General features: G+C 38.0%; 1 protein-coding gene across 4 annotated transcripts in view; it reads right to left on the bottom strand.

The window, feature by feature from the left end:
• The window catches only part of FNDC3A (fibronectin type III domain containing 3A), a 202,225-nt gene extending 184,867 nt beyond the window's left edge, over window positions 1–17,358 (bottom strand). For 2 of the 4 annotated variants that reach the window (XR_009005896.1, XM_007186852.2), the window contains exon 1: window positions 17,105–17,358. The gene's annotated coding sequence lies outside the window, so the exon portion shown is untranslated. Of the gene's footprint in view, window positions 1–16,379; window positions 16,563–17,074 lie in introns of those variants that run through there. The other 2 variants (XM_057532829.1, XM_007186853.2) reach the window with 2 other exon arrangements.
• Window positions 17,359–26,429: the final 9,071 nt, after the last annotated feature.

Genomic DNA, 26,429 nt, shown 5'->3' with positions numbered 1-26,429 from the left:
ACTGTTGCTCTAAGACCATAGCTTTCAAACTTGGGCACGTATCAGAATCACCTGCAGGGTTTATTAAAACAGACTGTTGGGCTCTACACCTAGTCTCTGTTTCAATAGGTGTGGGATAGGGCCCAATAATTCACGTTTCTAATAAGTTCCCAGGTTAAGCTGATGCTGCTAGTCCCATGACCATACAGATTATAGATGTAAAACTAATTTTCACTAAGTATTAACTGATAATGAAGGAGTCAGGGTGATAACAATGTAAAGAATACTTCATTCTTGAAGGGTCCAACCCAGATGTGAATACATTCTTGTTCTTCAACTAGAAATAGATAAAAATAGTTTCCTTAAGGAGAAGAAAGTATTTGTAAGTAATCAAGTTTAATGAGGCCTTTGAAGTTGCCTTTGGATATTTCAGCCATATCAATAGCCTATGAGCCAAATCAATTTTTCTCTCAGATTGAAACTGCTATTTCCTACAGGTTAAAACACACACACACACACCCAAAAACATTCAAATGTTCCTAGGAAATGGCATCAAGCACATAAATAGCTTTATTTTGGTATAACTGACATATATTAAATAATACATTTAAAGTATACAACTTGATGAATTCTGACACATGAATACACTGATGAAACCACTACTATGATCAAGATAATTAACCTACCCATCACCTCCCAGATTTTCCTACTATCTATTTAAAATCCCAGGCTTTGCACTTCCATAACGACTAATGATGTTCAGCACGTTTTCATGTGCTTATTTGCCCTCTGTATAGCTTTTTGGTTAAGCATCTGGTCAATACTTTTGCTCATTTTGTTATGGATTGTTTTTTCTTATTACTCAGTTTTGATAGCGCTTTAATATACTCGGGTTAATAGTCCTTTATCAAGTTAAGTGATTTGCAAATATTTTCTCCCAGTCTGTGGCTTGTCTCTGCATTCTCCTACCAATGTCTTTTGAGGAGAAGTTTTAATTATGACAAATCCAAGAGATTAATTTGTTATTTTATGGATGGTGCTTTTGGAGTTCTATCTACAAGATCCTTGTGGAATCAAAGGTCACAAAGATTTTCTCCTACATTTTCTTCAAGAAATTTTAAAGTTTTAGGTTTTACATTCTATCTGTTCTATCAATTGTTGAGAGAGGGGTATTAGAACCTCTGCTAAATTACTTATTTGTATATTTCTCTTTGCAGTTTTATCATGTATAAAAATTTAGGATTCTGTCTTCTTCATGAATTAATCCCTTTATTATTACAAAATGACCCTTCTGTCCCTGGTAATCTTTGCTCTGAAATCTAACTTCTGATCTAATATAGTCATTCCAGCTTTCTTTTGGATAGTGTTAGCATGGTATATCTTCCAACCTTTTATTTTTAACTTATGTGTGTCTTTATATTTAAAGTGGGTTTCTTGTGGGTATCATATGCTTGGGTATTGATTTTTAAAAAATTGAATCCAATGATCTCTGCCTTTTAATTATAGTGTTTAGATCGTTTATGAGTGATTATTGATATAGTTGGGTTTAAATCTACCATCTTGCTATTTGTTTTCTATTTGTCCCATGTGTTCTTCATTCCCCTTTTCCTCTTTATCTGCTTTGTCTTTGATTATTTCTTATTATATCGTTTTGTATCCCCACTGGCTTTATAGACTATAATCCTTTATTACTTTAGTGGTTGCTTTAGGGTTTATAATATGCATCTTTAACTTATCACAGTCTAATGTTTCACAGTCTAACTTATCACAGTTTAACTTACTACTTCAGGTATAAGTATCAGAACCTTAAACAACAATATATCTGCCCTTTCTCCCCTTCCTTGTGCTATAATTATCATATATTTTACTTTTACATATGTTATAAACTCCACAGTCATTATCATTATCATGTTAAACAGTCAACTGTCCTTTGAAATTACCTAAATAATAATAGTTTTAAAATCTTATATATTTACCCATGTAGTTACCATTTCCTCAGGCCCAGGTATCCATATGGTTTAATTTTCCTCTGCTTGAAGGACTCCATTTAACATGTCATTTAGTACAGGACTGAAGGTAATTAACTATTTCAGCTGTTGCATGTTTGGAAAGTCATTACTTTGCTTTTGAAAGATATTTTTGTTGGGTAAAGAATCTTACGTTGACACGTTTTTCTTTTAGTGTTTTAAAGATATTGCTACATTACCTTCTAATTTACATTGCTCCTGACGAGCAATCTATTACTTTTATCTTTGTTCTGTATTAATGTTGGCTGCTTTAGATTTTTTCCTCTTTATCACTTGCTTTAAGTGATTTAATTATGATGTTCCTTGGAGACATTTATCTTTCTTGTGCTTATCATGCTTCTTAGTTTATAGTCTTTATCAAATTCAGAAAAATTTTGGCCACTATTTCTTCAAATATTTTTTCAGTTCACATTTTTAAACAATTCTCTTTTCTCTGTATGTATCATTTTCAACAGTTTCTATTGCTATGTCTTCACATCCAATAATCTTTTCTTTGGCAATGTCTAACGTGCCATTAATCCCATCCAATGTATCTTGTCTTTGACATTGTAATTATAATCTAGAAGATACTTCTACATAACATGTTTAATCTTTCCTCTAGCTTCTCCAACATACTGAATACAAACGTAACTGTTTTAATGTTCCTGACTATTAATTCATCATCAATGTCATTTTGCAGCCAGTTTCAAGTGGCTGATTTTTCTCCTCATTGTGGTTTGTGTTATTCTGCTTCTTTGCAAGCTTAGTAGTTTTGACTGAATGTCAGTCACTGTCAAATTTCCCTTGTTGGCTGCTGGATATTTCTGTATTCCTATAACTATTCTTGAGCTTTGCTATGAGATGTGGTTAAGTGACTTGGAAACAGTTTGATCCTTTTGGGTCTTGCTTTAGGCAAGAACAAAGTTATATTCTTGTGTTAGGCAGGAACACAGCTACATTTAGTCTAGGGTTAATTTTTCCCCACCACTGAGCCAAGACCCTCCAGAGTACTCTACCAAATGCCCTGAGAATTGTGAGGCTTTCTACTCTGGCTGGTGGGAACAGGCACTATTTCTGGCCTTGTATAAGCTTGGATACTGTTTTATTTAATATATAATCCTTTTAGGTGACTCTCTAGCCCTGGGTAGTTTCCTCACAGGTATGCACTTATCAGTACTGTGCTAAATACTCAAGGGGGACCTTCTTCAGATCATTGAGGTCCTTTTTATGTTTAGTGCTCTCTTCTCTGGTACTTGGATCTGCACACTCTATTCTCTTCGGACTGCCAGCTTCATCTCAACTCAGGGAGATGGGACCTACTTGGGACACCCCTCCCTGTGCCCTGGGAACTTCCTCCAGGCAATAAGCAGAGCCAATCTTAGGGCTCATGTTTTCCCTCTTCCGCTGCACGATATCTAACATCTTGAGTGCCACTGTTTCATGTATTTTTTTTTCTAGTTTTTTTTTTTTAGTTGTTTCAGACAGAAGAGTAAGTTTAGTCCCTTTTACTCCATCTTGACAGGGAACTGAATTCATTACTCTTAATTTTTAATGTACGCAATGGGCAGTAGAAAGGTAAATGAATTTATCACAAGTAGAACACAAATGGCAATGCTTTAAAAGCAAGATTTTTTAAAAAAGTATGGTCTGGTTTCACCAATGGAAGCCAACGTGCTCTTGATATACCCTTAACCGAAAGAAAAATCAATATTCTCTTTACAGATATTTTGAGAAAATGACACTCACTTTCTTAGATTTCTGCATAAGACTAAGTATTACTTACCAGCAACTTAGAGTGAGTTCTTATTTACTAAAAATATGTGTTATCTAGAAACTGAAATTAATATGTTTCTGGAGATTAGTTGGGCCTCTGATTCAGGATTCTACTAAGACATCTGGCTGCCATGCAACACAGACAGAATTACCACAATTTAGGGGAAGGATACTTTGTTATCTGTTTATCTATTATCAGTGCTCTCTTCAATTAGTTCTGGCTTTTGCAGTGTCTTCAATTGGTCATGGTTTTAAATCTAATAGCTTTTACTTAGCAATTACTACATGTTTATCTTATCATTCTCATATTTAATTTAGCTTCCTGAGATGGTTGATTGATTAACCCTATAGTGTCCAATGGTGCATATGTTCATTAACAATATTTTTAGCTTATCACTTTATCCTTGTTGCTAAAGTAGGTATATTCATAAACTTTCCAATTTGGCTTATATGGTGACATTTCATAAGCAATGTGCTGCTTATGAATTTATACTAAATAACTTACAACATATTTTCTAAGTGCAACAACATATTTTTATATAGAGAGCAGTGATTATAGGGCATAGTTCTGTAATATAATAGGTTGAACCACATGAAATTGCCACTTAAGGTCAGAAACGTTAAAATAACAATTTCATATGGTTTAATCTAATAAAATCAAATATATATACTCATTTTCTTAAACCGTAAATGGCAATTTATATAGATTGTCAGCAACGTATTTTCTATAACTTATTTATCTTACTCTTCTCCAATTCCTTGTTCACTGGAAAGGAAAGGTGAAAGTGGGTAGGATGGGTGGGCTGGGCCTCAGTCTTTTATCCCTCTTAATTCAACAGAGGTGTAAAATAAGGGTTGGGAGTTTGAGGGCCACTGCCATTATTCTCCTTAGTCAGATATACTAAATATAACTTAATTTAATAAGCAGTCAGGAGGTACAGCTCCAGCCCCCCACTAAGAAATCACACCTTAATACTAACATGGAAACCTGATTAAAATAAGACTTCAAACGCAATCTTGATGAAAAAGACATCACAAAGATACTTCCACTCAGGAAACTATGGGAAAAGAGAGCAGGAATTCTTCCAAGAAATCAACCCCAATCTGTTAAAAGACAGACAATGTGCACATAAATAAGACCAATAGATTTTTTTTTTTAAAGTACAGTCAGCCCTCCATACCTGTAGGTGCGGATTGTGCAGATATTCGACTCTATTGTACTACATCATTTAATATAAGAGACCTGAGCATCTGCAGGGGTCCTGGAACCAATTCTCTGCAGATGCTGAGTGACAACTGTACTTCTTAAATCCCATTTTACAGCTCCTAGCTGTCTAGTGCTATTTTCAGAGCACCTGGGTTACCTTTAGAGCACAACGTAATTACATCTGGGACAATTCTATTTTCATCTACAAATATTTTATTGCCCTTTTGTAAAATACTAGCTTATATATTTAGATTATTTACTTTGCTTTTTCAGAGTTTCAGATTCTTGGTTATGTCTATCAGAATCACTTTGGGTTTAAGACTAAAAAACAGCAGTTTCTGAATATTTTCTGAACAAAGTAACACCTTAGCATCTAGGTTTACAACCAAAAGGTTTGAATTCCTCTGTAAAAGCTGTTTTACTAACTTCACCATATTTAACATGTTTCCTTCATTAGTTTCTCCCAAATAGAGAATTTTATCACATCATAAGAAAATCAAGAAATATTTCTGTATTTTCCATGAGAAGAAAGATCTGTCTGTAGAACCCAGTATTTTAATGTTGTCCTTTCTGAGCTAACCATATTCTTTGTTTATAAATCTACAACTATGGCTGAGCTAAAAATTATTGCCTAAATATGCTAATCTTTCCTCATCTTATCTTTAAAAAATCTTCCTTTTCTTTACTTTGTCTTCAGTTTAAGCTAACATCTCTCCTGAAATTTACTACCAACTTTCCTAAAATATTAGGTTCTAATATTAAAGGGGGAGATCAAAATATCCAGGCATATGAGACTTGAAAACAACTATATTCAAAATTATAATTTTATATTTGGAAAAGAAAATTGCTTTTATAATAGAAACTCATAAAATAAAGTATACTAAAATTGTCCCGGTTGGCAGATATAGTTATATAAAGGTTGAGAATCACTAGCCTACAATTCTCACTTCTTTAACCTGCTGTAACACAGCTTCAGACCCAACACTAAACTGAAATTGCTCTCTTTAAAAGCACCAATGATTTCAGACACTAACTGGGAAGCTTTTGAGTGAAAGGATGTGCTGTTAAAAATCACACAGGGAAACAGACATAAATCAAGGCTGGCCAACTAGAAGGTATGATTCTAACAAGGACTAATCACAATCACCAAATCCAAACCATCTTTTCTTTTATTATTTGTTACATCACGAAAGTTGTATGTTTTACACTTAAAAACATACGTACAGACATTATTTTTAACTCCTGCCCCATTCCAACTCCCATTTCCAGAGCAACCACTGTGGAATGTACCCTTTCAGACGTTTTCCTCTGCACTTATGTATGTATGAGGTTTAGGGGAGTGGTTTAAATAAAATTGCATGTACTGGTCAGTGTCTTGTTTTTTCATGTAAAATATCTTACGAGTTTCCTAAGGAAGTACATCTGTAGCTATTTCATTCTTTTTCATGACTGTCTAATATTCTACTATGAGGGCATACTATAATTTATTCTAATGATGAACACAAAATGCTTTCATTTTTCTTCATATATTTCTCCCTCCGCAAAGAACAATCATGTAATATTCTCTATGACCCTATGATAGTATTTCTGTATTACAGATACACAGAAATGAAACTTCTGGCTTAGAAGTATGCATTTTCAAAACTGACAGAAACAGGGACTTCCCTGGTGGCACAGTGGTTAAGAATCCGCCTGCCAATGCAGGGGACACGGGTTCGAGCCCTGGTCCAGGAAGATCCCACATGCCACGGAGCAACTAAGGCTGTGTGCCACAACTACTGAGCCTGTGCTCTACAGCCTGCGAGCCACAACTACTGAAGCCCATGCGCCTAGAGGTGCTCTGCAACAAGAGAAGCCACTGCAATGAGAAGCCCACGCACTGCAACCAAGAGTAGCCCCTGCTCTCAGCAACTAGAGAAAGCCCACGCGCAGCCGCAAAGACCCAACGCAGCCAAAAATAAATTAATTTAAAAAAAATTTGACAGATACAGCTAAACTTTTACCCTAAAAAGATGAAGCTGTTTATACTCTGTTCAATAGTTTATGAGTGCCTACTTCCCAATCTGACACCTACTAAGGTTTTCCAATTTTTGCCAATTTTATTAGCAAAGATTAAAAAAAAATCATATCTCGATGTTTCCAATCTCTTACTACTGGTGTGTTTGAGCATCTCTTCAAAACTTTATAGGCTATATTTCTACTTCTATGAATTTCCGTACATTCTTTCTCATTTTCTACCAGGTTGACTTGGTTAATTTGTAGGCACACCTTATATACTCTGAATATTAACTTTGTCTACTACATGTCAAATATTTTATCCCAGTCTATTGCTTGCCTTTTTAAATGGCATCTAAGTTTGACGTCTTCTTTGAACAGGCTTTCACCACCCTGACACCTTTGTTTAATTCACTTCTTCCAAAATTTTTGCCATTTTATTTTTTTACTTATATTTAGTCCAACTGGAACTTAGTTTTGAGAGTGCCACAAAGTGAGTACCTAATTATCTTTACCTCAACTGGACAGCCAATTGTCCCCCATCATTTATAGACTAGCTCTTCCATTACTCACTTGTTAATCATACAATAAATTCTTCTGTAACCATGGAGCTCCTCCTGAATTCCTTATTCTGTTCCTTTAATCAACATGCTCATTCCTACTCCAAATTCTTATTATTTTAATAATTATAATTGTACAGTATGTTTTAATCTTTGATGGGTAAGTTCCCCTTTGTTATGCTTCTTTTTGAAATTCATCTGGCCATTCTTGTGCATTTTTCCTTCTCAAAACTTGAAACATCAGTTTGTCAAATTCCATTTTAAAAATCCTGTTGGATTTCTAATCAGGATTACACTGACTGTATTAATTTGGTGAGAACTGCCAATTTTATAGTATTAAGTTCTCACATTCAGGAATATACTATTCCTCCATCCATTCAGATTTCTTGTAGTTTTCTTCAGATGGTGCTGCATATTTTTAAAATTTCTCAAGTATTTTATAATTTAGGCTTCTACTTTTCTTACTGTTTTTCATAGTTGGTTATTGCTAGTATATAAGAAAGCTAATGAATCTCCTAAATTTATCTCATAGCCAGTGGGCTTACTGAAATCTCTTTTTGACTCAAATCATTTTCTGTTGCCTGTCTTGTCTAAGTAGATAATCATATCAACTGCAACTAGTAACAGTGATATATTCCACCTCACTCCCAATCCCCATTATTTCGAGGTTAATTATTTTTCTTGTTTCTTAACGCACTGGCTAAGACTTTGACCAATGTTCCTATCTTTTAATGAAAGTACTTCTAATATTTCATTATGACATTTAATACAGGTTTCTGGTAGAGACCCTTTATAAGATTATTTCTTGTTGATGAAGAGTTGTCAGGGATAACTGAATTTTAGAAAATGATTCTTTTTTTAGCACCAAAGAGATATAAACATACAGTTTTCCCCTTTAACCTATTAGTATAGTGAATTACATTAATATGCTTCCTAATGCTGAATCAATATTATACTCCTAGGATTCAACGTATCAGAACTGGTATGATTTAATAATTCAAAGCCAGGCTCTGGAGTCAGAATGCCTGGGTTCAAATCCCAAATCTTTCACTAACTAGTTGGATGATTTTAGGTGTGTTATTTAACTTCTCTGTGCTTCAGTTTCCTCATCTTTAAAATGATGACAATAGCAGCTACCTCAGAGAGTTGTTTTAAGGATTAAGTAAACTGATACATGAAAAGTTGTTTAGAATAGTACACAGAACATAGAAAGCATTTAATATATGTTAATTATTATCATTTACTGAGTGCCTCATATTTGCCAGCCGTAAGGTATGCGGCATTGCAGGGGTCAGCAAACTAAGACCCATGCACTGAATCTGGCCTCCTGCCTGCTTTTATAAATAAAGTTTTATTGGAACACAGTTATACCCAATGTTTATAATTATCTATGGTTATTTTTATGCTCCTACACCACAGTTAAGTAGTTGCAACAGAGTCCATATGGCCACAAAGCCTAAAATATTTGCTATCTGCTCCTTTACAGAAAAAACAAAACAAAAAAACCCTGCCGACCCGAGAAGTATTGTTCAAAATCGAGGAGTTCATAGTCAAATAGATGAGACAGGCAAGTAAAAATATATATATGCTACAGTATGTTATATACACAGTCGTGATATTATGAGCATATTATGGAAACCTGTGGCAGTTCAGTACTAAACTACAGGAAGGATTCACACAAGGGATGAAAGACAAGAGGTATTTTATTTACTTTTAATTATTTTAAAATATGTATTTGTTTACATGTCTTTATCTCTCATCATAGTGTGTGAATTGCTAGAGGAAAAGGAATATGACATACATTTTTGTGACATTCATATTCTAAGTATCTACAACATTTAAGGTTTTTAACAAATGATAGATGAATAAATAAATGAATGGTGAAAGGAAGAATTTAGATACCTGGGTAACAATGATTAGAAATGTCTTTCAAAGTTCTAGATGTAAATATCCTATGGCAAGTATTTTACTTGCCATGTTAAATGGGCTCTTTCTTTTAATCCCTATAGCAGCTAATTCTAGGAGATAGATCCTATATTACCCCTCTTTAAAGTGAAGAAAGTAAGGCTCCTTGAGGTAAAAGCAATGTGCTCAAGTTTATATACAGCCAGCAAGGGAAGAAGCCAACAAACAAACCTTTATCTGCCTAATGTAAAACATATGCTCTTCATACGACAAAGTTGGGAAGTGGTGGGAAATATAGTCACAGGATACCAACAGAGTATAAACTCTAAAATAGAGATAGAAGATATTATAATTGATGCAGCAGGAATTGTAGTGTGGTTTTAACTTCTAAAACTGAGCAATGATTTGAATAAATTCATATTTTTAAAATATTAGTCAGAGGGCTTCCCTGGTGGTGCAGTGGTTGAGAATCTGCCTGCCAATGCGGGGGACACGGGTTCGAGCCCTAGTCTGGGAAGATCCCACATGCTGCGGAGTAACTAGGCCCGTGAGCCGCAGCTACTGAGCCTGCGCGTCTGGAGCCTGTGCTCCGCAACAAGAGAGGCCGCGACAGTGAGGCCCGCGCACCGTGATGAAGAGTGGCCCCCACTCGCCGCAACGAGAGAAAGCCCTCGCACAGAAACCCAACTCGCACAAAGACCCAACACAGCCAAAAATAAAATAAATAAATAAATATTAAAAAAATATATATATATTAGTCTGGAAGCAGCCTGAAGATGAACTAAAGGAACAGTTGCCTGTACATTTTATCCAAAGTCTCGTCTATCACACATATTAGACCAGTTTTGGTCAGGTTCAAGTAATCGACAAAAAAATAAAATTGCTAGCATACTATGGCATTTGAGGAATAATGATTTATCTACTAATCTGAAGTACTGGAAATAGCTAGTCCTAACATGGAAGAAACAAAAGTATATTTCATTAACTAAAATGTAAGGAAAAAGTATATATTGCAAATGAAAATACTACATAGAAAAAAATCAAGTCTTAAGAATGAAACTGTAACTGAGAATGGCTGTCAGGAAAAAGACTCACAGTCTTAGAGAATGAACTTAGGGTTACCAGGGGGGGAAGGGCAGGGGGGAGGGATAGACTGGGAGTTTGGGGTTGACATGTACACACTGCTATATTTAAAATAGATAACCAACAAGGACCAATGTATAGCACAGGGAACTCTGCTCAATACTCTGTAATAACCTAAGTGGGAAAAGAATTTGAAAAAGAGTAGATACATGTATATGTATAACTGAATCACTCTGCTGTACACCTGAAATTAATACAACATTGTTTATCAACTATACTCCAATATAAAATAAAGGTTAAAAAAATAAAATAAAACATCTTTGGAAAACAAAAAAGAATGGCTGTCCCAAGCAAACCAAAAAAATCTAGAAAATGTAAACATAATGAAATCACAAATTATAAATTATGTTTTCACTTTTATTTTTATTTAAGCCAATCTTAAGAGAAACTGATTTTGAAGTAAATGAAATGACTACTCCTTCAAGCTAGATCTCAACATAAGTACATAGTTGTTGTATATGACATCTATTTCTGCAAAAGAAAGCATATAATTACTTCTTAAAGAAAAGTCTTAACTGTGCTTTAAAATGTACTTAAACATCTGTTTAGAACCCCCAGAGAAGCAGGAAGATTTTTTTTCTCCTTACTGGGGAATTGGATTTCACTAAGAAATCACTTAAATTGTTTAAATTATTCTGTTCAAATATATATTAAAATATGGATTCTGAAGAAGGAAAACAGAAAACAGTAACTTTCAGACACTTCTGATAGAGGATGATTAACACAACCTAATTTATCAAATTTAGATAACCTTTACACCAAGGTTTATGTCAAAGTACACATCATACTTACTTTGTCTTTCTAACAATTAGCACATAAGCAATCTCAAGAAGTGAGGGAGGAAGAGAGATGAAAGTCAATCAGAAGTAATAGTTTCATCTGTAAAATGAGAGTACCACCACATATCTGGCAAGTCTATATGGGATTTTAAAAAAAATAATCAAGTTTCCAATAAGAGTTCAAGTGGATCTTATTACTATAGATAAATAGTCTTCTACTTGAAAAAAAGAAAACTATAAGGAATTCACTTTTGCATATTTTTATCCCACTGTGGAAAGACTAGCTCAATTTCCTTGGAATGAAGATCAGTATTCTCTTGCAAAGAAGAACAGAGGCACTGGATACCAACCACACTGAAAGATTAATAAGAATGGAAAGAAAGCTTTTAAAATGTGCATTCTCTTTGCCAAGAAGGCAGTTAAAACTTTTGAGTAAACTAAATGTTTATTGGAATACTATATTTACAGAACTTTGGAGGATAAAACTTGAACTCATGATTTCTGGTCTTACTAAAAAAAGACTGCACTGCTTCCACTGTAGTAGCATTAATGTAAACACATATGGCACTTTAATATTGTCATGGTTTCCAACATCTCTTTGGTTGCTCACAATATTTCTGTGGGGAAGTCAGGATAGACATTATTCTCCATTTTAAGAATTGGGAACCTAAAATTGAAAAAAACGAATCTGAGATCATACGGCTAACAAGGGTGAAGTTGGAACTAAGATCCAAGGTACTTTATCTCCTATCTAGGAAACGGAAACAGCTGGAATAATGAAGCTGTTTCAAGTACTGACAAAAGGGGGGGGTGGGAGAGTGAATTGTTAATTTCTTCTTAAAGCAAAATTTAAAAAGCCAAACTTTTATTGGGTAGCAATCCACGAAGGCTGAAATTTAGTTCAAAAGGTTTGTACTGCCTTAAAACTTAAGACAGTGCATACATTTAAAAAGTATGGAAAATGCTAGTATAGGCAAAAGGACAAAAGTTAACTTAAGTTTTGGGGTTTTGTTGGTTTGTTTGCTTTTAATGTTTTTAAGAGGAAAAAAAGGAACACTACTGATTTATCCAGACAGCTCTCCATCATATACATCTTTACTTTTCCCAGCACCTAATACTATCTCTGATATACAGAATGTATTTACTAATGCCTGTTGAATCAAAGATTGCTCTTATGCTATATTCTTACTTTCTTGATAATACAAAATATAGAGTAGCCCTAGAGAATTTATTCATGCAACCATAACCTGAGGCACCACTATTTACCTGGTAATGGTACATGAAACACAATGTGAAGGAAAGAGAATTGCTTTAAAAATACACACCTATAAATTTAGCAACTTCAAAGAGATATTTCATGTAAATGAATTTTCAAAGTAACTGATACTTATCCTTTAAATTACTCTAACTTATCTTTAAATAATCATAATGAAAAGAGATTTCTAGGTCTTTTTTCTCTGCCTTAATCTAAACATGATACAATCTTTTCTTGATGACTCAAACTCATCAATGTAAATATCAATTATTAGACTATTCTATAACACAGTGACTCTTGGAGTTATTGAGGGATGTCCAACTGTTTGTCTCTTCACTAACTCATCCTAGACTACTTTTAAAAACAAGGTTTCCTACTGCCTGCTCCCCAGTTGTCACTTACAGGCCACCAGCATCCTAGCCAAGGCTTCTAAAATGCCAGTTGAAGTTTAAAATACGTACAACCTGAATAGGCAGTTGATATACTTAACCTTATACAGATTATAAATTCCATGGTGTAGCTATTTTCACTGCTCTAAGGCCTAGCTCAAAGGCTTTTCTTCTTTTATGTCCGAGTTCTGAGACTCAGTCTAGGCAGTTGCTAGAACTCTGGCCACAAAAGAACAATTACAGTACTAATTTCTGCATGTTCTCTTAATTCTTACTATAATATAGGGGAAAAACCATAAATGATAGTCATAAAAAAACACAAAACAACCATGTAAACAAATGATGTAAGGCAGGTCACATTATGTGCTATATGGACAATTACCTAGCCAATTATTAGCCAAGAGTCAGCAAACCAGGCTCACTGGCCAAATCCTGCGATTGTAAAAAAACAAACAAAAAAGGATATTCAACAGAGACAGTAAGTGGCTCACAAGGCCTAAAATATTATCTGGCACTCTACAGAAAAAGTCTGCTGATCCCTGATCTAAACTGTAAGAAACACACACATATAAAACATATAAGCTATTCCTCATACATAAAGCGTAAGTTATTAATATAAATAACTTAGTAGATGTAGCATTCTTTCAGTGATGGGTTCATAACGATACGGCCAAACTTGTCCAGCCCTGCCTATTACTCTCTTGACCATGCTGTGGGGCTTAGCCAAAATCTTGACTTTATAAACTTCTTTCCTTCTTCCTCCTGATACTTATCCTTATACACTCTCAGACTGGTCTCCTTGCTATTACTTCCAGCTCTGGCTGTCAATCTTTTTTGGAATGTCTTTCCTTTTGCTAGATATCTAAATCCTTCCTAAGCTTCAAGTCTGACTTCCTTTAAATGCCTTACAGGATCATTCTAGCCCTCAGTGGCCTCACTTTCCTTTAAATTACAGTCCTTGCCACACAATTTAATAATGCCATCTTATATTTTTGCTAATGATTTCTTGTGTGTTAGTCTAGTATCCCCAACTAGTCTGTAGACTACCTGAAGGAAAGAAACATCCTATTGCTTTCGTATCCCCGCTCTAATAGTAGCTCATCATCCTCTGAGCACATGTCATCTCCCAAGCGCATCTCTCTACCTTGGAGAAAAAACAGCCTGAGGACCGGTAATGGGTGATAAGTGATTGGAAATATCAAAGAAAGACACCTACAAAGGAACTTGACGGAAGACCATAGGCTACAACTCAAACTTAGAAAGTATATGTGAAAGATAAGCAAAACTACAATAGTGGGAGGATAGAGATAAAGATCAAGGGTTAAAGAGACCACAGCATAACACTCTGAAATAAAATGAGACCAAAATATTAAGAAAATTATAAAAGCTCCCAATACAGGTAAAAAAAAAAGTTGCCTTTCAACACTACTGGTCATTAATTCCTTTTCAGCAAGCAGCTCGACACTGATATCCATATGGGCCATTTTTCTTTTTCTTTTTGCAATGTGATAAAAAGAAGCACTAAAAGACTCAATGGAATTGCATGCATAGTATTCTAAACCTTTGGATTTACAATATTGTGAATTTATTTGAAGTCTGCTAGAGACTGCTAGGGGAAAAAACCAATTATTTATCTTTTGATTACCTGGCTAATAAAATTAGAAATCACATGCATATCGCTACATCATGCTCAAAGACATCACCTAGACTCATTTTCATAGAAAAATGTACCAAGAACATGAAAAAGAAAACAAAACCTTTAGGTTACTTCATCAAATTGTATCTTAAAAATATAGGCAAAATAGAAGATGCACAAGCATTGGATGTATGCACATTAAAAAAAATACAAATATTTTTAAACAGGCATAACTATTACCCATAAATCTAAAACAAATTATAAATTAAATGCTCTTTACCTAAGTAAAGCTACAAAAGACGATGAAAACTATTAATCATGCATCCCTTCTCTTTTTTCTGGGTTTTATAACCTCTCACTCCTGACCTCTGCCTGGCTGGTCAGAGAAGAGGGAGAAATTTTTTCATAATTAGTAATAAAACATGCTCAAAATTATACTGTAGAACTTTAAAAATTAAAACGTAATCACTAAATGCATGATAAATCAGCTTTCAGTTACTCATACAAAGGGGGAAAGTGATGACACAGATGACACCAAATCTGTTTTTTCGAATCATATGATTAATGTGGGAGAAGCAAATTACCCTTATAATTATGTTTCACTGAAGCCAATGTTAACCAGAAGTTTATTTTCCCTGAACAGTCAATGACTTTTGAGGGTTCAGACAAAACAGAAAGAGGGGGAGTTCATTCAGAAGCATACAGGTGGTTAAAAGCAGCCAGCCTGAGATAAAAAATTTTCAGTTAACCTACACAAGAAAACTGAGAGGTGTTCTATGAAGGGAAAGAAGAAAATTTCATAAAATTTGTGATAGTGCTAAAATTCTTAAACATAAAACTATTTATAAAAATTTTAACAAAATCTTTTTCCTGTCAAGTCATCATCCCTTCTTCCCAATAACTGGTATAAGTGGTGATGGCAACAATTATCAGTGGGCTAAGAAGCTGAAAGCAAAATTTTAGGTTCTATGTTATCAACGATGTGTAAAATCCTTTTTATCACTGTTTTAAGTCCACCATCTGTCTCAGTGGGCACTTTATCTCATTACTTGAGAAAAATCAAACCAACCAAGAAAATATCAAACAGGCAGGGGACTCATTTCTCTGGACTATTTTTAGGTGATTTAAAAACTTACACGATGGCAAGAACTACAGATTTAGCAAATACACAAAAACTAAATATTTATCCAAATACAAGATCATAGCCACAAAACTCAATTAGTTTCTGCCTAACATATGGCTCCAGCTCCCGGGTGGCATATGTTTAGCACTGGCGCTGGTACTATCATGGTGATAAAACATTATAGTAACAGTTCAACTTTTGTTATTTCATTCTTATAATACAGAAGAACACACACCAATTTTGCTTCCAAGAGCTAAAAACACAGACCACGGGAAAAAGCAAAATAATTATGCCGCTCAGTTTTAAGAGCCTACAGTCTACACATACATGAGGATTATACAGTTTAAAAAAAAAAAAAAACAACTCTTGTCAGCCTGGTATTCTATGTTAATAGATGCTCAGACACGAAGGTGTCCAAAGGAACTTAAATGAAATTTCACAGAAGAAAATCCCGTATTTATGATTCCTAGCACCCCACTATCCATTACCCCCCTTCCCCCCACAGAAAACTACCCCAAGGCTTTTAACGTTAACAGTTTAATAAAAGAACGACTAACGACTACATTCATTAAAACCGCCGCCGTTCTGCCCCCGATTTTATGGCTAAATTACGTGTTCATTTTCTTTACCTAACGCATAACGTCCTTCCACAGCCGTGTCAGAAGTTCAAAGATCCAGGCTGTTAAACAGGGCGAGGACTGCAGCCCGGAGTCCACCCCCCGACTGAACAGGTGGTTAACTCCGCCGGCTGGAGGAACGGCCAGGTACTGGCACCAGCCAAACAGGATCAAATACACAAGGGCGGGTTTTCGAGGTTTTAACCCCAACAGGAGCGGGGGAAACTCTCTTCAGAGGAGCGTTCAAGTTTGGCGGCTGCCCGGCGGCCAACACCTAAGGCGCCGCGGCCGCTCGGCGATCCGCTCCGGAGGGCTCCGCAATCCACCCCCCAGCGCCGCCGTCAGCGGCGCGGCTCGCCGCGGGCCGCGGGCCAGGGGGGCGGAGGGAGGGCTGCCCGCGCCGCCGCGCCGCCGCGCCGCCTCCGCGGGCTGGTGGCGGGGCCGCGGCTGCGCCCCCACGAGCGCCTCCCGGCGAGACTCGGGCCCAGCAGGTGCCCCGTGAGTGGACGGGTCCCGCCCGCGGCCCACTCCCCTCCGCCCAGCGCGCGCCCACAAGACCGGGTGGGCCAGGCCCCTCGACGGGCCCGAGCCCCGCTTGGCGCCCCGGCCCCTCACACCCAGCCTAACGGTTTCCGCGGCGCCTGCCCCGGGGGGGGAGGGTGCGGGGGGGGGGGGAGACGGGACCCGGACGCCTCGGTCTGCCACACCTTTCCCGAAGGGAGCGCCCGCGCTCTCACCTCCGAGTCACGCCGCTCTGAGGCGGAGCAACGCGGCTACCCCGGCGCCTCTTCTTCGGGTTCCTGATCGTTCTCGCTCCACTTCAGCGGCAGAGCCAGCTCTCGGGGCCGCCGCGGCCGCCGGCGCACTGACTGTTGGGGTGGTTTCCCGGCAGTGACGGTGCCGCCTCAGCCCCGCTCTTCGCTCCCTCTCCGCGTAGCTCCCGCTTTCTGTTTCACCCGAGGAACCACGAACGCCGCCGCCGCCATGCTTACTACGGAGCCGGGAGGAGGAGCCCGGAGTCGGCGCGCCGAGTGCGGCTGCGCGAGCCCAGCCGACGGCGCCCCCGGCCCACCCGGACCCCGCGTCCCCGCCCCGCGCCCTGGCCCGCCGCCTTGCTGGTCTTTACCGGTAGCGTGAGGCGCCCGCGGAGCCGCCGGTGCGGGGCGTCAGAGTCTCCGTCGCCGCTCCCGGGGCGCCCACCGCCCTCCCGGGGCTCCGGGCTCTCTCCTGAGGTCCGGCTATGCCTGGGTCGTCGCAGCCGCCGCCGCGGCCAGGCTGTTAGCGACACTAGGGAAATGAGCCAACTGACGTTCCTGGGGCCGCTCACACACTTCTCAGTCCAGATTGTAAAAGACTCCCTCTGAGGCGCACCGGGTCTGCCTTTTTCAGGAAGCACAAAACTTAATGCCGGCAGGTGCTTTTAAAGACACTCTCCCAAGGAATAGGAAGCCAACCGAAGTGGGCTTGGATGGTTTCAATCCCAAACGCTTACACCCCAGGAGCTCTTAAGCAAACAAAGATATTGAGATATTTACTTCAGCTGGAAACGTGAGGGTTAGTTTCTTGGTCTCTTCCCCAGTCAAAACGCGTGGAAACACATTACCTTAATTTGTGCAACAGCCCGAAGACTTACAAGGGAACGCGGCCGAGATTTCCTTGAACCTGCAGCAACTGGGGGCGCTGCAATAATGCCTGAGGGCCGGTCAGGGCTGCTTCCTTTTGTGGTTTCCACGGGAGGACTTGGAATGGGGGTTGTCCTTGGGACGGGGAGTCTAACCCCAGGAACTGTCCCCTCAGAAACAATGACGACGTACCCAGGCTCCTTGTTCTGGCTTCATTTCAGCTTATGAATTGTGCTGCCTTTAAAACATAGCAGTGCTTTTTTTCCCCACCTTTTTACAGAAATCCTTTTAAAATGTACTTATTCCCTACATTCTTAAGGAATACAATGGTTAATGAAATCCTTTGTTAATGACTAGCCACCAAACGCCATACCTTGGCCATACGCTAGTCCCAGGGCATTGCTGAGGTATATAGGATCTCTACTTAGGTGATCTCTTTTTTTCTCGTTGGAATGTTCTCATCACCTTTTCTAATATCTGTCACTGCTTCTCATCTCATCTGCCTCTTGATCCGCTCAGATCCTTCCTCTCATCCTTTCTACTTTACTGTTTATTTTTTACTCTTTTCTCCTTTCTTGACTGCTTTTCTCTATGGCTCCAGGTGATGACTGATCAGATGTTTATATCCACAGTCAGCCAATGAGAGATTTCTTTTCTTCCTCTTTGCCATCAGTAAATAGGACAGTGACTGTATATCAAGGGGTATCCTGAGATATTTTCATTGTTGTTCACTCTCAAAAAGTTCTTCTTCCGCCAGAGGGGTTTCCTTTTCTTAACTTCCAGATTTGGCCCTCTTCCAGACAAAATTACTGGAAAGCTGGCCTCTGGATAACTGAGGCACAACTGTATTTTGTTTTAAAATATGAGGATTTATTAGAGCGTGGGTGAGTTGGGTGGCTTTTCTGTATTGCTGCCCTAGCTCTGTTTGGTCTGAGACTAAGGGAGTGGTTTCCAAACCTGACTCTATGCTAGTAATTTCCAAAGCTTCCTACTTGGAAACTTTTTAAAAAGACAGAATCTTGTAATCCATCCCTCAAGATTCTGATTCCTTTGGGGTTGGGTGTGGAGGTGGGAGAAATGGTATTTTAAAAAAATTATATTTTGGACATCCCTACATGTATAGGCACAACAAGAATGAACAGCTATTTTGAAGGAGACTAAGACATAATTCAATAATGTCACTGAAGTAGACATAGATTAGTCAACAGTGTACAATGCTGTAAGGTTGAGTCAAGCGAGGACCGGGAAATTTATGTTCTGTGGAGAGAATGAATCACACACATAAATAATCCTAGCATGGGCACCAGTATGAATTCTCTGGGAATCCAGAGAGGGACAAGAATTTACATTGACTTTGAACAGGTCACTTCTCAGTGCTTCATTTTTCTTATCAATAAAATAAGGGTTATTTAAAATCCTCATCTTTTTCGAGCTCTGAATAATACCCAACACTGTGACCACTTATTTCCTTGAATAGTTCTTCTTTCTCTGGCACTATACTCTCTTGGATTTTTTCCTACATTTCTGGGTACCGCTTCTCTGATTCCCTTGCAGATTCCTTCTCCTCTCCCTAGCTATTAAATATAGGAGTACCTCACAATTCAGTCTAGGTTCTTTTCTGTTTTCATTATAATCTCTTGGCCTAAACCTCATCATCCACCCCAATGGCTTTAGTTATCATCTATATGCTGATGATTTCCACGTATGTGTCTCTAGCCCAGTCCCTTACCCTAAATTCCAAATCTGATACCTACTGCTTCACTGACATGTTCACTTAAAGTCTCAAAGTTACAAAGTTTAGTCCGACTTAGTTCACAAACTCTTCCTGTTTTCCTTTCCCCTCATCTATCCAGTTGTTCAAATCAAACAAGCAGTAGTCACCCCTGATATCTCCCTCCTTCTCATTCACCATATTTGTTGCAGCACCAAGTCCTAGCAATTTTACCTCCAAAATCTTAAAATTGGCCTACTTCTTTCCAATTGCCACCAATCTAATCTGGTCTCATGCATACAATCTGAGCCTTTATTCTCCACTTTGCAGCCAAAACAGTTTTTCTAAAAGCAAATAAGATTATGCCACTTCTCATATAAAACCCTTAAACAGGGTCTCATTGCTCTAAGATAAGACTAGCATTCTTAAGGTGGCTTACCAGAACATGTGAGGTCTTGCCTTTTCTAGTCTGATCTGACACCACTCTCCCCTGGCTTCCTGTGTGGAAGACTTCCTGGCTGCCTTTTATTTTCTCAAATGTGCTGTAATCCCAACAGCCATAGGCTCTCTGCACGTGACCTTCTTTTCCCTTTTAACTTGAGTAAGGAAAAACATTTCTGACTTCCCAGACAAGTTCAAGACATTTGTTGATGTCAGCCCTCCTACCACCATGTACCTTTCCCTCTATGACTTATCACAGCTTGTAACATTTGGTATGTGTAAATACTAGGTATGTGTCTATTGCTCCCTTCATGAGGAGAAGGACTGAGCCTATTTTTGCTTACACAGTGCCTGGCATTTAGTAGCTGCCCAATAAATATTTGTTAAATGATTGACTGTGTTCTTTGAGGTCCCTTTCAGCATTCTAGAAAGTTATTGAATCATACAATTAGGAGATTACTGATCACTTTTGAGAGAGGAATCTTTTGTATGATTAGTGGGAGGCAAAGGAACTGCTGTGAGCAGGAAGCTGGTGCTGCTTGCTGTGCCATGTGTAATACAGTCCTTTGACCCAGAAAACTCAGGTCTTCTTTTTTTTTTTTTTGGAGGAAAGTTCCTCTTTTTAAAAAAAAATTAAATTTATTTATTTATTTATTTTTGGCTGCGTTGGGTCTTCGTTGCTGCACTTTCTCTAGTTGCGGTGAGCGGGGGCTGCTCTTCGTTGCAGTGCGCGGGCTTCTCATTGCGGTGGCTTATCTTGTTGCAGAGCATGGACTCCAGGTGCGCGACCTTCAGTAACTGTGGCACACGGGCTCAGTAGTTGTGGTGCACGGGCTTAGTTGCTCCGTGGCATGTGGGATCTTACTGGACCAGGGCTAGAGCCCGTGTCCCCCGCATTGGCAGGTGGATTCTTAACCATTGCACCACCACGGAAGTTCAGACTCAGGTCTTCTGCTAGCATCCAAGAAACTGTAGCAGGCTAAGTTATTAGCTTGCAAGGAGCGTAACATCTCAGACCCTTCACATCTCTTAACAAGATACGATGGGTTGAAGAGAAAGAAAGAGATGAAAAAGTCAAACGGCAATGGAGACTTGTCTTTTAGGAAGTTTGGGGGGAAAGTCTGGTGAGGAAGAGAGCTGGGACAGAAGATTGAGGTGGGAGGGTAGTGCTGGCCGAATCCTCTGAGCAACCCTGGGGGGTCGTAACTCAGAACCAGAGAGAACACTAATTGCCATTGCTCCTCTCTTTGGATGGGGAACTGGTGCAAGTCTGGAAGAGGAGAGGAGGTGAAAGCACTTGATCTGGAGGTACACCAGTTAAAGTAGCCAGAAGCTTTTTGTTTGTCTCTGAGGGGTGTGGTATAATGTGGGGGAGGAGAGAAAGGCTTTGGAGTCAGGTAAATCTGGGCTCCAATCTCAGCTCTATTACTGACTGATTGATTGATCTTGGGCATGTTATCCTCCTGAGCCTCAATTCCTAAAGATAAAATACCTACTTTGCAGGATTAAGTGGCATAATGCATGAAAATGCCTGGTATATGCCTGATGCTCAGTAAATAAATAATAACTATATGATTAGGATGTCCTGGATAATGTGACCTGGTGAGGTTGGGAAAGTTCAGAACCTTCCTCAATATTTCCAAAGATACTCAGGGGGGGACTTGGCCAGAGTTAACTTTTGCTCCAAACTCTTTATCCTGTTGCAATCTCCATCCCTCACCATGCTTTCCCAGCCATGCTTTGCTCCATGGATGAAACAGCTCCTTCCCTAAAAGCAAACAAGGAATAAAATAAAAAGCAACTTGACATTGAACGCTGGCCATTCCCACCACAGGAAATGTGTCACTGGCCATCATTCTCCTCAGACCCCACCCTGCCACTATGTTGCTTTGGACCCTCACTCTACTAAGAACCTTCCCCACATTTTTCTAAATTTCTGGGACCACCCCAAAATCTGTCTTGGGACAATTCCCAAATTCTTGTTAATTTATTACTCAGAGCAATTTTGCTTTTTGTTTTCTGCCCTCATTTTTATCCAGAATAGCCTTGGAAGCCTTACTTTCTTTTCAAAAATCAAAAAGATCCATTCAGTGATTCAGTGATTTTTGATTAAGAGTTAATTCTGTCCTAGAAAAGTAGTTCTTAAACTTCAGCATGAATAAAAATCACCTGGAGTGCTTGTTTAAGATATAGTGGTTCTACCATGTGTCCTCCGCACCAAGGTTTGGATTCAGGAATCTGCATTTTATAAGCACTCCAAGAGTTTCTGATGAAGGTAGTCCATGGGCCATATTTTGAACATCTTAGAACAGCTCAAACAGCAGTCAACTTTCACAGATAAGATGGTTTTTCTCTCTGTGACATGGAGTTAAACTAGGATTGACTCAATTGTTCAAGAAAACTGCTCATCTATGGTTCAAGTCTTTTATGTTGTTTCTTCTTTATAGAGAAATCAATTAGGAAAGACTAAGGAATTCCTTAATCACAAAATGATATCCTAATAGCCCAAATTTGTCAGTGTTAATGATATGGTTTCAAAGCAGTGCTACTGGAGACAGTCTTACTTCCAAAGAGGGGAAAGTCTTATCTGGTTACTGGCCAGGACTTATTAAATAGGTTCCTGACCTGAAGGGGCTATACAATAATAGACAGATTACAAGGATTTTCTCTAGGTCGAAAAAATAAGGTTTCTATATCTGTCTTTTAGACTGTCAACAGCTCTTTGATGTTTTGCACAGCTTTAGGAGGCACTGATAGCAGCCCTGGGGTTGAACACACCACAGTCATTATCCAGCATAACCAGATGACATATGAATCCATTTTAAAGACAGAAGAAGGAGATAGGCATCTATAATGACAATGAGGCCAAAGATGACTTGGGATTTGAAAAAACTATCTCCAAACTACCTGCCTTTTTTTTTTCCAAAAAATCAAACTTCAAAACCAGAGCAATACTTTATCAAGACAACAATGGGATTTTAATCTAGAAAAAATAAAAATAAAATTTAAATGAGTTAGGAAATGAAAATTCAGATAATCTAAATGCAATTGTCACCAAACTTAAAATTCTTCCACAAATTTCAGAAGTAAATATTTAAACCAAACTGCATTTTAAAACTACCAGGCAAATCGACTATTCATGGCAAGTAGAGCAAATATCTTCATACAATAAGTTGCCTTTAATTTTTATATATCCAAAGAAACAGGCATCTTTTAAATAAGGACAATGAGGTATAGTAATGAGAAAAACTAGGGAAATTGTTTATAAATTGAATACTTTTAATGAGGTAAATAAAATACTAATTTTTTTCTAATTTCCAATATTTATGTATAAAATTTTTAAAAATCAAGGCACAACTGAACTTTGATCTTATTTTCCCTTTACACTGTACTTATAAGATATAAACCCAGCACCATCCTATTGAAAAGACAAAAGCTAAAATGAATTAGTAGTAGTAATTACCATTACTAAAATAGAGACTCATTTTAAAAATAATGAAAGATGACTTTACCAAATAAATACTCAACTTCAAATTAGAGAAACTACTGACTTAAAACATTGGAAATTCAAATGTAGCCCATTTTCCCAAGTTACAGCAGACTAAGAGTAAAAATAGGGTTGTGGTAGAACTCACAGAGTAGTCTCACACTCTTCCCCCATCCACACTCAAATTCTTTCAGATGATTCTAAGAATCCCCAGGGATTTGCACAGGTACACTCCAAGAATTAGTCCTCTGAGAAACTCGATGACATTTACCATCTTCCTCCTCCCCTCCCCTGGTGTACTGAAGTATTTTCTCCTGTTGTTTCCAAAGCCAACGAAACTCTCCCGCTGCACTTCTATCTGTGCCAAAACTACCAACGCCTAACTTGAAAGGCACTCATCTGTAACAAGATACAGTTTTCCATGGGCACCATCTCCTGCTGCTCTCGTCTTCAGCTCCAAAACTCCCACATACATCGTAGCAAAGCATATAATTATATAATTTATTTCTAGTTCTCGGACTCAGGCATGAGCGCATGGAATAGACAACATGTTCTACTAAGCCTTTTCCTTAACACTGGGCAATTGACCTTGAAGCGAACTTTTCGTACTTCTCTTCACTTAGGATGAGTTTTTTTTTCCCTTCTTCTGTAAACAGACGGCTCTACTGCTCTGTAAATGTGCCCAAACATGCTCAAATCTTAGACCAAAAAACAGTTTAACTCAAGCTGTGAGCCTAGCTACAAAAACAAGTACTTCTGATGAGAGACTTGGATGTTAATGAAATGATTTACTACATTAATTCTCTTAATAACAGTGCCTACTGAACATTGATATTACACTAGGCATCTTACTCAACATTGAGTAAGAGCAACTCCTTTCTTGTAAGAATCTAATTTAAATTGATAATCCAAATATGCTTCAGAGAGAGGTCCATCGCAAAGGAGAGAATCAATCAAGAATATCTTTTAGCAACTAAGACCTGGTACAACCAAATAAATAAATAAATAAATAAATATTCGGAAAAAAAAAAGAAGAAGAATACCTTTTATATTGAAGGTTCTGTACAAAGAACAAATGTCTTGACCTTAACAAATTTACTTTTTGTACTGATTATTTATATTTTGCTCTCATCTCCAAGCACACCCTTTTATATCCTGCTCTGGGATGCTGGGGCTAGGTCTGGAAACTACATTTCCCAGACTCATTTACCAGGTGCCTTCCTCTTAGGATCGGCCAATGGAGGCTGCAGTAATTAAAGAGAAATTGGAAGGCTGGTGAAGGAGAGACTGGACTTGCTTTCTATTTGCAATTCCTGTCAAAAGATTACAACTCCAAAATAGCTTCAATGTCTTTTGGCATATTTAGCACCAGCTGTGCCACATCCCTCCAATGCTACCAGGACTAGTCAATTGGTACTCCCTTATTAGCATAAAAACCAGCCATACAACACCTCCCTCAGAGATCTAGGCATTAATTATATGAGAACTCTTCCTCTAAGCAATGAAGTTTTATCATTTAGTTCTCTGCCCTGCCCCAGCCCAGCCCAGCAGGTGTTAGCTATTTCCTTCAGCATCCCTGTTGCCTTTTCAGTTTTTCAATATCCACGTGACTAATTCCTTGCATTCAATCCCTCTGTCTGAAATAACTAGCATGGTTTCTGATTTCCTGCCTGCACTTTGACTGGTAGATTTCAACCAGGTAGATTTAAAATATCTGGTTAAGGAGACAGTACCTACTCATGCAGAAAAAATTCAGAAATATAACATTTGAAATGAACAACTCTGATAAAATTTGCTCCTGGGGTTCAAAAAGGCAACCAATTACTTGCTATGGGTTGATCAAACACAGGCATCGTGTTTTTAAATTTAATTTTTTGGATTTAATCTTCAACATCGTGATCAAAGTACTATTAGTTCTCATTCTATAGATGAGAAACATTGGTTCTGAGAAGCTAAACATATGTTCACATACATACAGCTAAGAAGGTAGCAGAGCTGGAATTCATACATAGGTCTGTGTAACTCTAATGCATCCTTTCCATTATTCCATGTTAGTTCAGAAGGGGTGGAATCTGAAGTGAATCTTGAAAAATAGGCTTCAAATAGAATGGTCAGAGGAGGGGACTTTAATGGGACTGATAGCTAACAAAAGCATGAGATTGGAAAAATCCAAGTGTGCCTGGGGGTAAAAAATAAACCTGTGCAAAAGATTGTGATGGAAGCTATCACACAGAGCAGAGAAAGTAGGTTGGGGCCAGATTAAGAAGGACCTTGGGTGGCACATGAGCAATTTAGAAACCACATATTTTTAACCAGGGGTCAGAGAAGTGAAATGGCAAAAGTGAAAAGCTATGTGGTATTGTTGATTAATGGACTTCATCACTGATATTTGTCAAGCCACTGTTGTTATCAAAGGCTTTTTAAATAACCAACAAATAAAAACAAAATGAAAAAAAGCTTTATGGATTAACCATCAAAACAAGTGATTAGAAAAGGAATTTTAACTTTGCATAAATTTCAGGGTTAGCAAAAAACAAGCAAAAAAAAAAAAAGCTTTTAGAGAAAGAAACCGTGGTTTTTATCAGAGGGAAAATAAAAGAGTATTGATACTTATTTATCCTTTGATGTAAGATAAATCAAAGTGCTAAATTAATCTACATGGCTATGAGAAATGTTAAGTACTTTTTATAGAAAGGTATTATTATTTGACTAATACATTTTTAGAGGATAAAATGAAAAAATATTAAAATGACAAGTCAACAACCCTAAATTGAGAGATACCAATAAAGTGGGCCACCTAT

This window comes from Balaenoptera acutorostrata, chromosome 18 (assembly GCF_949987535.1).
Source record: "Balaenoptera acutorostrata chromosome 18, mBalAcu1.1, whole genome shotgun sequence".
Classification (NCBI taxonomy): Eukaryota; Metazoa; Chordata; class Mammalia; order Artiodactyla; family Balaenopteridae; genus Balaenoptera; species Balaenoptera acutorostrata.
Note: the sequence above shows the minus strand (reverse complement) of the source record. Positions and strands in the feature narration are given on the sequence as shown.